This window comes from Lutra lutra, chromosome 1, assembly GCF_902655055.1.
Source record: "Lutra lutra chromosome 1, mLutLut1.2, whole genome shotgun sequence".
Classification (NCBI taxonomy): domain Eukaryota; kingdom Metazoa; phylum Chordata; class Mammalia; order Carnivora; family Mustelidae; genus Lutra; species Lutra lutra.
Window position 1 is genome coordinate 156,158,636 of NC_062278.1, and position 13,938 is coordinate 156,172,573.

The 13,938-nt window shown below is 36.3% G+C and overlaps 1 protein-coding gene and 1 non-coding gene across 9 annotated transcripts in view; both read right to left on the reverse strand.

Moving 5' to 3' along the window:
* GOLGA4 (golgin A4) overlaps positions 1 to 13,938 on the reverse strand; it is a 128,312-nt gene that overhangs the window by 54,524 nt on the left and 59,850 nt on the right. The gene's annotated exons all lie outside the window — the stretch shown is intronic.
* Positions 7,754 to 7,877, reverse strand: LOC125090161 (small nucleolar RNA SNORA40). The gene has a single exon (XR_007124224.1). It is a non-coding gene; the product is annotated as a small nucleolar RNA SNORA40 (small nucleolar RNA).

A 13,938-nucleotide genomic window follows, 5' to 3' on the forward strand; every position in this document is an offset into this window, starting at 1 on the left:
AAGAATTTAGGCCCTACAAAAACAATCATCGAGGGTACAGTAGTATGATCTTTAAGATCATACTACTTTAAGATGGCCAAATAGGTCACCCAACTTCCAACAAAATCAGATAGTATGGATACAACAGCTGGAACTTGGCACTGAAAATATGCGTATGTCTGTTTGTGTATATTTGTGTGTATATGTATCTGTGTGTATAGGCGTGTTTGTGTATGCGTGTGTGCATCCTACACACGCTCTCTCCACTGGCTAGTAATATGCTGTCAAAATCCTACCACTATTATCATCCTAGATTATTTTCTTTAGTCCTCACAGAAGACACCAGACTTCCCTTTACCATAGAGATAGAATATAAACAAAACATCAATTTTCAAGATGGGTTTCTAATCCTATCAAGAAACATATGTCCAGGGGAGACATAGTTCATTAATATATATAGTATTTTCACCCTCAATGGATAAGAAAGGTACAACTTCAACCTATGGCCTCTCAAAAAGTAAAGCCCTTTTACTAACCCCAACTTGGCTTAACTGATGGTGGACTGGGCACAGGAATTTCATACCTGAAGATAAGTATATGTTCTATAGAATATTCTTAGTGGTAAATTATATTAGTACAGAAAAAGACAAAAGAAAGGCTCAATTTTGGTAACAACTGGTAAACACAACTTACTCTGCTCAACACAAAAAAATAACTTCTCTAGCAACCATTTTTCTCTGATGTATTAAAAAAAAAAACCTGTCCAATTTATTCATTTTAATATGTCCAAAAGATAAAACTGATGCTCAAATAAGATCCAAATTACAAAGGAATATTAACTAGCTGAAATCATTTTTAAAGACTCCTGACCTAACTTTACTGATATTTGCCTGCAAATGCCAAGATTCTCAGACATAATTAGGATGGAAAATAAAATATTTACAGAAATTAGTTTCCTAACTTTTTAAAAATCAGTTTCCTAATTTCTTAGAAATAAGTCAAGTGATCAATTTTATAGAAAGAAATTCTATAACAAAGTGCTTACGGCTCAGTTTGAGCTGAAGGTTTAAATCTGGGAAACAGAAAAATGGGAAAAGAAATGACAATCTTTTTTAATTGTTGGATGTCACCATCATCTTTTCATTACTGTTATTTTCGGTATGTCAAATTGTATCTTAGGACTTTTTTGGCACTTCACAGAAATCTCTTAAAAATTAGGCTCTGAAAAACCTGAAGGTAGTTTTCCTACTCTTCCAACAAAATGGAGTTTTAAATGAAAAACTTCTCTTGATTAAGCAAAATAAAACAAAATGTATATAGGCAATACCAAGTGAATTTTCCTCATTTTCATTCTTAAAATTCCACAATCCAGTACAGTATAAAAATAGATGAAGTGCTCTCACTTTTTGAAACAACAAAAAAATCTACGTCACAAAGGTCCTACTCAGAAATAATTTTCCAATAATTAAGTTTTCTAGCCACACTCAGTAAATTTTAAAATACTCTCCTATATTATATTCTAATTTTAGTGTTTTGTCCACTGAAATTGTTCTAAGTCACTTGATTATCCATCATATAATGACTAAAGTAGGATATATCTCGTTCCACAGTTCCTTACATTTAAATTTAATCCTCTCTCCCACTTTCTGCTACCATGTCAGAGAACCACGTAATTTTATACGTAGGAGAAATCTTTGAAATAAAAAATTCAATATTCTCACTCAAATGCAAGAAATGAGGCATCCAACTTTTCCCTCAGATTGTCAACTTGAATACATTAGCTTGATGCCACAACTTTAAAATTATATTTAAGGAACACTCTTTACCTTGCATTACTTTTAAAAACTCTTAAGAATGCTGACATTGATCCAGCTCCATTGGGCAATAATGTATCTTAACTAAACCAGAATTTCTGAAACAATCAATTGCTGATGGCTTCTAACTCTCAACAAAATATAGCATGTTATACTTCTCACAGACACAGAAAAACTCAACTGTGCTCCACGTCCACCCTGCTTTACAGAAATGTTAAGTATGGCGGGGGCATTAAAACACATTACATACACTGACATAGAGAGAACATATTTCAAACTCATTCTGAATTCTACACTGTACCACAAATGAAACCATTTCCTTACAGGAAGTCTGCCTCCAACAATGAGTCCCATTTCAATGTTGAAGGAGAATATACTTAGAGTTTACTTACTAACCAGAAATGTCTCACCCTCTGTTCTTACAATAATCAGATACAGAAAAGTGGTGTCCGTAGCTTGTAATGCTCTAAAGATGAATTTCCTACACTTTCCAAAATGAAACTATTCTAAGATTTTACTGTGAGTGAAGAAGTATGTTGTGAATGTCTACATACTTTATCTTCCAATTACCAACAAAGGATATGTGAGTGGGGAGAAAGAAAGCGTGCATCAGCCACAGCTGACAAGTCCTCTGCCAACATGCAAGAGAGCACGGGAAAACTACAGTCACGACACACACAACGGGAAGGCGAAGCACGAACCGCTGCCAAATGTTGCAAGAACACACTGTGCTCTTCCAAAGCAAAATTCAATGTATCTCAGGCACTTTTTATTAAAACAAACAAACAAACAAACAAAACTTTGAAAATATTTCTAGGCAAAAATTTAATAAACCTTAGGAATGGTCCTCTGTCAAAAGTAAAATTGCAAGGGAGGCCTGTTATTGCTAGCTCCTCACTTTCCACTTCAGATGAGGTTCACTCACATCCATGGGGATTATAAAAATGGATAAATGCTCACCAGAATAAATGAATGAAAAGGTTGGCAATCTACAGCTCAATAATCAATCCAACCATTCATGCATCAAGCATTGACTGGATGTTTGCCATCTGCCAAGCATAAGCAAGGCATTGGGTGACATGAAGACAATTTTTCACAAAGACAGTTGACATAGTTAAAGGTGATGGGGAATTAACCTTAGGTAAAACTAGGAAGAATGTGATGTTTGCTTTCGGTACTTCCCCTCATCCTCAACATCCTTACCCACAGCAATAACAAATGCCAGAATTCTGAGATCTAGGGAGCGTTACAGTTTTGCTGCACTATCCCAGAGGACACTTTACTGTAAGGATAGTTAAGACCCATTTTTACTCCCTCTGCAAGGGAATAAACAGATGCAGAAGTGCAGAAAGGCTACCAACCCACAGATTAACTGTTGGTCCTAAGAAGCTGATTAATCACTTCAGGAATGAATAAATAAGCCAGCACACATGTCTTCATCCCAGCAAAAAAAAAAAACCAAAACCTGCTAAAATGTATGTTATTAAACTAAAGATAAAAACACAGGTAATACTAAAAAATGAATGAAATGCAAATTAACAGAGAAAGCAATAAAATGAATTTTGTTTATCAGAATTCCCACCCACCATCAATGCTCTTTGGTGAATAAAAACAAAAAAGTCTAGAGCAGCAGTTTTCAAAGTGTGGTCCAAAGATCCTAGGGCCCTGAGGCCTTTCAGTGGGTCTCTGAGGGCCTCTTTTTTCCAAATACATATCTGCATATCTGTATAAGGGCAGATTTTCCTTAAATATTTCAACCAAAATAACGTATCACAACAGACTGAATACAGAAGCAGGCGTGAAAATACAGTATCTTCTATTAAGCCGAACAATGAGATAAGCAAAAATGTAAAACAAGACTACTTTTCATACTAAATTTCATTTTGGAAAACACAGGTAATTTCTAATAAAAATATTTAGATTAATATGTAACAAGTTTATAACTTATTTTTTTAAATGAACTAAAAATGTTTTTCATTTCTTAGTTTTAATGTCTAATATGGTAAATATCACTGAATGTAACCCACATAAACAAAAGCTCTTTGGAATCCTCAGTAACTTTTAACAGTGCAAAGAGGTCCTGAGATCAAGGAGTGTGAAAACCACTTGTCTAGACTTTATAAAAATGAACATAATACTACCACCCAGTGGCACAAACCAGATAGTGCAATACTTAAATATAAATTGGGGTCTTCAAAAATTTAATATCACTTTTACAATGGAAATCTACATTTTAAACCACTTTCTGAAATTCATAACAAGATTCACTCTACAGATCGAACGCGCTTTGACTTTTAAAAATTTTACAGATCTATCCAAATTTTCACGTACTCCTTATATTAACCATGCAAATTTAACTATTGTTAAATACCTTAAAAACATCAGACTAATCTTGAAAATATTACGCTAAAGCTAAGTAAATTTAATTAAATTGAAAATGTGATTCTGAGGGCACCTGGCTGGCTCAGTCAGTTAAGTGTGTGCCTTTGGCTCAGGTCATGACTCCAGGGTCCTGGTATTGAGTCCCACATTGTGTTCCCTGCTCAGCGGGGAGCCTGCTTCTCCCCTGCCTGCCACTGCCCCTACTTATGCTTGCTCTCTTCCTCTCTTCCTCTCTTTCTCTCTCTGTTGGTCTGTGTCAAAAAAAAAAAATATATATATATATATATATATGATATATGATATATATATATATGAAATATATATATGATATATGATATATATATATGAAATATATATATATGATATATGATATATATATATGAAATATATATATATATGATTCTGATAGTGGTATTATAACAGCACTCTATAGTGAGAGATGGGAGCTACGCTTGTGCTGAGCACAGCTTAACACATAGTCTTGTTCAATCATTATGCTGTACACCTGAAACTAATGTAATATTGTGTGTCAACTTTACTCAAAAAAGAAAGTATGATTCTGTAGCAAAGAAATGTGTTCTTAATGCCTTCCAGCAACAGTGACACTGCCAGGGACGTAAGTGCAGGATGACAATGAATGTGAAAATACAGAGATGCACAGTTACTACTGTAAAAATATATCTAAGTACCCACAAACATATGGCTATTTAATAAATCACCTATAATGAATGAAAACCTAATTCCATTTGAAGTAACAAATTTTTCCATCAGGTATACATTTAGTGCCAAAATATGTACATATTACTTTTCTAACATGACAAACATAAATTCTACTTTGTCACAATTTTTTTGCCTGAGAAACATGGAATTTTCTTTATAAAGCTTATTCTAAGTACCCATGATAAGAAAAAAATAGCCCTTACCCCAGTCCTGTTCATACAAGGCTTGGGAAAGGCACCATGATTCACTTATTGGCATGTGTGGATGCACAAAAATAAGATGTTTTGTGAGACTTAAGACTCCAAGAAAACTCTGTTACATAAATTATCAGCAACTAACAAAGCACTTAAATACACATCTGATTTTTGTTTATTATATAAATATGCATAAATCTGACATATTACTTAAATACATAAACTCTATTTAAGAGGGCCCTTCAAATGTCAAATAAATATATTCCACCGAATGTCTTTGATATATCAGGCCTGTACTATACAAATGAATAAAAAACTTATTTCCTGCACAAACACAACATGGCAATAAAAAAGCAAAGAATGTTAGAGTTAATCTAAGTTTTTAAATGCAGCCAATCATATAAAACACACATGACTTAGGTGAAGAGAGGGTAAATGAAAGGGAAACAGGATTTATAAAAGATACTCTGGAAAACACTTTGGAAACTTTCCTAATCTAAATAGAATATTTTATTTACTTTGCATAAATTGTAGGCAAGAACATTTTATGGGGGGCAGGGGACTTAACACTGGTGTGGATTTTTGGTAATACTTATATACCTAAAACTAACCTACAAAAAAGATCAGAAGTCTATTGGCAAAAATTTATTCTGAGAAAAAATTCAAATATGGAATAAGCTGTATGATAGAGTTGTTAAAGTATTATTCATAAAAGCAAAAATATAAAATAATCTAGATGGTGATCAAGAGGAATATGGTTAAGTGATGTACATGCATTCTGACACAGCCATTAAAATGCATTAGTACTTTAGCAACACGTAAAAGTACTCAATATAATGTTAAATGGAAAAAAAAGCAGCATACAAAATTATATGTACAATAGAATTACAATAATATAAAAATAAGGATTGGAGTAAAGACTAAATGGAAGTGTACTGAAATAATAGTGATGTGCTTTCATTTTCTCTCTGTTCCAATGCTTTTGCAATACATTGTATTAATAACTAGATACATAAATAAACATAATTTATGTTTAAAATATAATTTATGTTTAAAATAACATAAATAAAGCTATCTCCACCTTTTACCCCACTTAAAACATATACATGCACACACACAGAACAGCCAAAACCTAGGACAAAATTTAGCAGCATTAACATTCTGCACCAGTGTTGCACTGAAGAGATAATATTCTAAATGATTAGTAATAATATCCGGCAACTAAAATATAGCATCATGATCTCGGGGTCCTGGAATCGAGCCCCACATTGGGCTCTCTGCTCAGCAGGGTGCCTGCTTCCCCCTCTCTCTCTGCCTGTCTCTCTGCCTACTTGTGATCTCTCTTTCTCTGTCAAATAAATAAATAAAATCTTTAAAATACAGCATTATGCACTAAAGCTGAATCACCAGACTTCTCTAAGTTTAAAATCTGGTTACTTGAAGATGTGGCCATCTGTTCTTAAGTGACACCTAGAAAGGAAAACTATCAACAACGGTAGTAAAATGTTTCTAACAAATATATTAGTTTTTGGTTTTCTTTATCCACTAAAATAAATAATTTTAACAAAACCAGACATGCCCAACAGAGAGTAGAATAAGTACTACATCTTGATACAGTGTCTATTGTAAAGTGGGCATGTCACCATATTCACATAGTTTCCATCTTTTAGGGTAGAACTGTTCTTTTTAAAATCAGAGATATTTAGGGGCACCTGGTGGCTCAGTGGGTTAAGCCTCTGCCTTCAGCTCAGGTCATGATCTCATGGTTCTGGGATCGAGCCCACATCGGGCTCTCTGCTCAGCAGGGAGCCTGCTTCCCCCCTCCCTCTGCCTTCCTCTCTGCCTACTTGTGATCTGTCAAATAAATAAGTAAAATATTTTTTAAAAATAATAAAATCAGAGACATTTAAATTTCCATGTCCTCCAACATATGGGAGCCATCACAGCTCATTTAGAAAAACTATGAGAACCAGTGCAATAGATTGTTTTCCAAGAAAAGTGGTGGGAAGTAGTGGGAAATGTACTTGAGCTGATTTTTACCACCAGAATAGGTGAGCCAAAAAAGTAAGTTGTCTACTGATGGCCACATGTCAAGAATTACTAAATATATCAGGGTTAAATTTTTACAGTTGAAAATTAATTAGGAGAGTTGATTTTCTTTTATAATTGTTTTACATACACAAATTTACTTTTGAAAATCTTTAACAACTACAAGCTTTAATAATGTTAATGCCATTAATGCTTCTTTCCCGTGGCCAGCTCTTGTATGTTTAGTCTTTGAATTTTAAATTCAAGAAAGAGAAAGAAAAATATTTCACAGAGGAACGGAATACTCCAAGAGACAGATTATGTTCATAGACTATGGAAACTCTACTTCTTTTACATAAAAAGACCTTTTCTTACTTTTAGCATTAAATGGGAATTTTTCTGTCAATTGGCATGTGCATTTTATACTTGAATTAAACATTTTATATTTCAAGAGTTTTTTTTTTTGAAGATTTTTTATTTTATTTATTTGACAGATCACAAGGAGGCAGAGAGGGAAGGGAAAGCAGGCTCCCTGATCAGAGAGCCCGATGCAGGGCTTGATCCCAGAACCCTGAGATCATGACCTGAGCCGAAGGCAGAGGCTTTAACCCACTGAGCAACCCAGGCGCCCCGGATCTTGTTCCCTCTTATCTGTATCAAAACTCATACTGAGCCATGAGTTCTGGATTGCAAGAGGATTTATTTTTTGCACTTTGTCTAAGTCTTTGTTCACAAACTAAACAAAAACAGCAAAAGTGCGATATTTCAAGAGTTCTGTTCAGACTTAACTACGATCATTAGATGAAATGCACTTGTTATGCAAGACCAGACTTCGTTATAGATTTAGAAGGCAGTATCTTCATTGTAGAAAGAGTCTAACTTTCTGTTACAGTCCAATAATTAGGACTACAAATATAATTCTTAAAATATCTATAAAACCATTTATAACTGTGTGATTCAAAGACTTTCCAAAGGTAATGTCTTTATTAAGTAACTAAATCATGATTCTCTCTTTAAGTATTTATTAATTTTTGATATTTCATGGCACTGTTAACAGAAAAGTTTCTCAACCTATAAGCTCTGAAATATTTACAAAAATACGGTTTTATGAAAATTCCATTTAAAGACAAAATACAATCATGTTCTGGAGAAGCAAGAGAAGGAAGGCTGTACTAACTAAGGAATTGACTAGAATGGGAGCCTGGGAAATGTTTAATCTACATGTGAAATAACTGTATTTTGTCTACCTTTTTGTCACTCACCTCTTTCACCTTGATATTGGGTCATGGATTTCTACCTCCTCACAAGATACATTCCAATTTTAAAAGAAAATTAATCCCCTAACCAACATTTTCTCTTGACTGGCTACATTAGTCAACAAAAGCAGCACTAAAAATCCAAAAGCTTGATATGAGAAGCTGAGACTATGCATTAGGTTTTCTATTCACCAAAACAAACCTGTTTAACAATGTCTCATATGCTTCAAATTGTTGCAGGTAATTCCTCAGAGATTATATTGAGAGTTGCTGTCAATTAATGCTCTCTGGAGGGAAATTGTCTTGGGTTTACTGGAAACAAATTTATTAACTAAATTTCCCAACCACTTATTAATAAAACAACTGCAAAGAGAATTTATGAGCCATTTGGTATCAACCAACTGGCTCTCTCATCTAGATCCATTTCCCAACTTAAACCTTACAAACTGGTTTCTAAAATCATTTCTCAAACTGCATCCTAGGAATCAAATCCTCACCAAAGTGGAAGACCTTTTTTAAAGTCTTCAACCTACCTCTCCCACTTCTGGAAATGCCTCTTATATTCTCCCCAAAGCATAACTACCCACAATTCTTATGACTTCTTGGGTAACATTTTTTCCCCTCAGTTATTGCTCTCTACCAAACTAAAGATCCCTATGGTTAAGAGCACAAACTCTGGACTCAGCACGCCTGGACTGAAGCCCTGACTCTACACTTACTCTCCGCGCATGAACGTAAGCAAGCTACTTAACTTTGAAGTTCTTTGGTTTTCCTATTTGTAATAACAGCACCTATTTCAAAGAAACTGAGAGGATTAAATACAAGCACACACACACACAAGTGAATACAAGTAAACCATTCATACCAGAGCCCTGCATTAAAAAACTAAATGCTACCCAGCAGGAGTAGAGAAATCATAAAGATCAGAGCAGAAATCAATGAAATAGAAACCAAAAAAACAATAGAACAAATCAACGAAACTAGGAGCTGGTTCTTTGAAAGAATTAATAAGATTGATAAACCCCTGGCCAGACTTATCAAAAAGAAAAGAGAAAGGACCCAAATAAATAAAATCATGAATGAAAGAGGAGAGATCACAACGAACACCAAAGAAATACAGACAATTATAAGAACATACTATGAGCAACTCTACGCCAACAAATTTGACAATCTGGAAGAAATGGATGCATTCCTAGAGACATATAAACTACCACAACTGAACCAGGAAGAAATGGAAAGCCTGAACAGACCCATAACCAGTAAGGAGATGGAAACAGTCATTAAAAATCTCCAAACAAACAAAAGCCCAGGGCCAAATGGCTTCCCGGGGGAATTCTAAAGAAGAACTAATTCCTATTCTCCTGAAACTGTTCCAAAAAATAGAAATAGAAGGAAAACTTCCAAACTCATTTTATGAGGCCAGTATCACCTTGATCCCAAAACCAGACAGGGATCCCATCAAAAAAGAGAACTACAGACCAATATCCTTGATGAACACAGATGCAAAAATTCTCGCCAAAATACCAGCCAATAGGATTCAACAGTACATTAAAAGGATTATTCACCACGACCAAGTGGGATTTATTCCAGGGCTGCAAGGTTGGTTCAACATCCGCAAATCAATCAATGTGATACAACACATTAATAAAAGAAAGAACAAGAATCATATGATACTCTCCATAGATGCTGAAAAAGCATTTGACAAAGTACAGCATCCCTTCCTGATCAAAACTCTTCAAAGTGTAGGGATAGACGGCACATACCTCAATATTATCAAAGCCATCTATGAAAAACCCACCGCAAATATCAGTCTCAATGGAGAAAAACTGAAAGCTTTTCCGCTAAGGTCAGGAACACGGCAGGGATGTCCGTTATCACCACTGCTATTCAACATAGTACTAGAAGTCCTAGCCTCAGCAATCAGACAACAAAAGGAAATTAAAGGCATCCAAATCGGCAAAGAAGAAGTCAAACTATCACTCTTCGCAGATGATATGATACTATATGTGGAAAACCCAAAAGACTCCACTCCAAAACTGCTAGAACTTGTACAGGAATTCAGTAAAGTGTCAGGATATAGAATCAATGCACAGAAATCAGTTGCATTTCTCTACACCAACAACAAGACAGAAGAAAGAGAAATTAAGGAGTCCATCCCATTTACAATTGCACCCAAAACTATAAGATACCTAGGAATAAACCTAACCAAAGAGACTAAGAATCTATACACAGAAAACTATAAAGTACTCATGAGAGAAACTGAGGAAGACACAAAGAAATGGAAAAATGTTCCATGCTCCTGGATTGGAAGAATAAATATTGTGCAAATGTCTATGCTACCTAAAGCAATCTACACATTTAATGCAATTCCTATCAAAGTACCATCCATTTTTTTCAAAGAAATGGAACAAATAATCCTAAAATTTATATGGAACCAGAAAAGACCTCGAATAGCCAAAGGAATATTGAAAAAGAAAGCCAAAGTTGGCGGCATCACAATTCCGGACTTCAAGCTCTATTACAAAGCTGTCATCATCAAGACAGCATGGTACTGGCACAAAAACAGACACACAGATCAATGGAACAGAATAGAGAGCCCAGAAATAGACCCTCAACTCTATGGTCAGCTAATCTTCGACAAAGCAGGAAAGAATGTCCAATGGAAAAAAGACAGCCTCTTCAATAAATGGTGTTGGGAAAATTGGACAGCCACATGCAGAAAAATGAAATTGGATCATTTCCTTACACCACACACGAAAATAGACTCAAAATGGATGAAGGATCTCAATGTGAGAAAGGAATCCATCAAAATCCTTGAGGAGAACACAGGCAGCAACCTCTTCGACCTCAGCCACAGCAACATCTTCCTAGGAACATCGCCAAAGGCAAGGGAAGCAAAGGCAAAAATGAACTATTGGGATTTTATCAAGATCAAAAGCTTCTGCACAGCAAACAGTTAACAAAACCAAAAGACAACTGACAGAATGGGAGAAGATATTTGCAAAGGACATATCAGATAAAGGGCTAGTGTCCAAAATCTATAAAGAACTTAGCAAACTCAACACCCAAAGAACCAATAATCCAATCAAGAAATGGGCAGAGGACATGAACAGACATTTCTGCAAAGAAGACATCCAGATGGCCAACAGACACATGAAAAAGTGCTCCATATCACTCGGCATCAGGGAAATACAAATCAAAACCACCATGAGATATCACCTCACACCAGTCAGAATGGCTAAAATGAACAAGTCAGGAAATGACAGATGCTGGCGAGGATGCGGAGAAAGGGGAACCCTCCTACACTGTTGGTGGGAATGCAAGCTGGTGCAACCCCTCTGGAAAACAGCATGGAGGTTCCTCAAAATGTTGAAAATAGAACTACCCTATGACCCAGCAATTGCACTGCTGGGTATTTACCCTAAAGATACAAACGTAGTGATCCGAAGGGGCACGTGCACCTGAATGTTTATAGCAGCAATGTCTACAATAGCCAAACTATGGAAAGAACCTAGATGTCCATCAACAGATGAATGGATAAAGAAGATGTGGTATATATACACAATGGAATACTATGCAGCCATCAAAAGAAATGAAATCTTGCCATTTGCGACGACGTGGATGGAACTAGAGGGTATCATGCTTAGCGAAATAAGTCAATCGGAGAAAGACAACTATCATATGATCTCCCTGATATGAGGGAGAGGAGATGCAACATGGGGGGTTAAGGGGGTAGGAGAAGAGTAAATGAAACAAGATGGGATTGGGAGGGAGACAAACCATAAGTGACTCTTAATCTCACAAAACAAACTGAGGGTTGATGGGGGGAGGGGGGTTGGGAGAGGGGGGGTGGGGTTATGGATATTGGGGAGGGTATGTGCTATGGTGAGTGTTGTGAAGTGTGTAAACCTGGCGATTCACAGACCTGTACCCCTGGGGATAAAAATATATGTTTATAAAAAAAAAAAAAAAAAAAAAAAAAAAAAAAACTAAATTCTTGCTCCTTGTCCCACCAGCAGCAGCGGCGGCCCATGCGCACTCCCAGACACTAGTAGCTGCAGTGCTGCGGCCGCTACTGCTATGACTCAATTTTCTGAAGAAATCAGCCACTCCGACGGATTTAACAACAGGCTTCTCTGAGGCTACTGACTCCTTTAAAAAACAATAGCTTGTTTCCCAAATTCTTATAAGGCAATTTCATTTGGAAAGCTCACGACTGACAAAATTCAAAGTAGGTAAGCAAACTCATCACTTCTCTCCATTCCTCAACTTCCCCATTTAGATTTCCTGTTCTGACTTCTCACTATTCATTCAGTCTCCTAAACTTCAAACCTTGGTGTCATCGTAGACTTCTATTATTTTTCTGTCCCTGCAAGTTGATCAGATGCCTAATTCTGCAGATGCTACTCTTCCTTTCTTTCCTAGATTCATCCCAGCCAAGGTGGCCAGAGCTCTCTAGTCCCTCTGGTCCCTAGTCCCTCTCTCGTCCCAAACACCCGGATTTCTGCCTTTGTTTTTAGGTCTGACTTCCCACTTCATTTCTTGTCTACATAAAACACTAGCTTCTGGGCGCCTGGGTGGCTCAGTGGGTTAAGCCACTGCCTTCGGCTCAGGTCATGATCTCAGGGTCCTGGGATCGAGGCCCGCATCGGGCTCTCTGCTCAGCAGGGAGCCTGCTTCCCTCTCTCCCTCTCTGCCTGCCTCTTTGTCTACTTGTGATCTCTCTCTGTCAAATAAATAAATAAAATCTTTAAAAAAAAAAAAAAAAACACTAGCTTCCATCACATTATGCTTTCCTATTACTGGTTTCCTGTTGCCTTGTATACCAAAGTCTAAGCTCCACCACTCCCCTTTTAAGATTTTAATAGTCAGTTCTTTCAGATCCAACTTTATTTCCCACTTGAGCAAGAACTGTTTGCTGCTAATTCACACATGCCCTCTAGTCACTGTGCCTGCGATGACCTTGTAGTAACTGGAATGTGTGCTGCCCCACCTCTCTGCTTAGGCCCATTCTGTTCATTCCTCAAGGCCCAACTCAAAACTCACACCTTCACCAACCTGAAATGTTCCTTCACTCTGCTCTCTCCTCTCTTTCCTGGCACTACTCATTATCGTACCTTGTGAAATACTATGCTGGTCTCCACATTTTCACAGCCTAGCATTTATTGTGTCAAAACATAATTCTGTTATCTTAAAAGGCTTATCTTATACTTTCTTTATACTCTCATATTGTTTGTTTACCCTTTTGTTTACCCTAGAGTATCTACCAATAAGGTTGCATTCATTTAATATGTACAATGTTGTGCCTATTGAGGAGTTCCAAAATTGTAAACCTGAATTTTGATACTCTAAGGCAGTAGTTAGTAAACATGTCTATAAAGGGCCAAACGGTAAGTATTTTTTACTTTTCAGGCTACATATGGTCTCTGTCACATATTCTTTTTTTCAACTACATAAAAATGTAAAAAGCATTCTAAGCTTGATAGTCCTACCAATAGGCCATGCATGGGCGGGATTTCACTATGCCATAGTTTACCAGCCCCTGCCCCCTCTAAGGAACAGGTC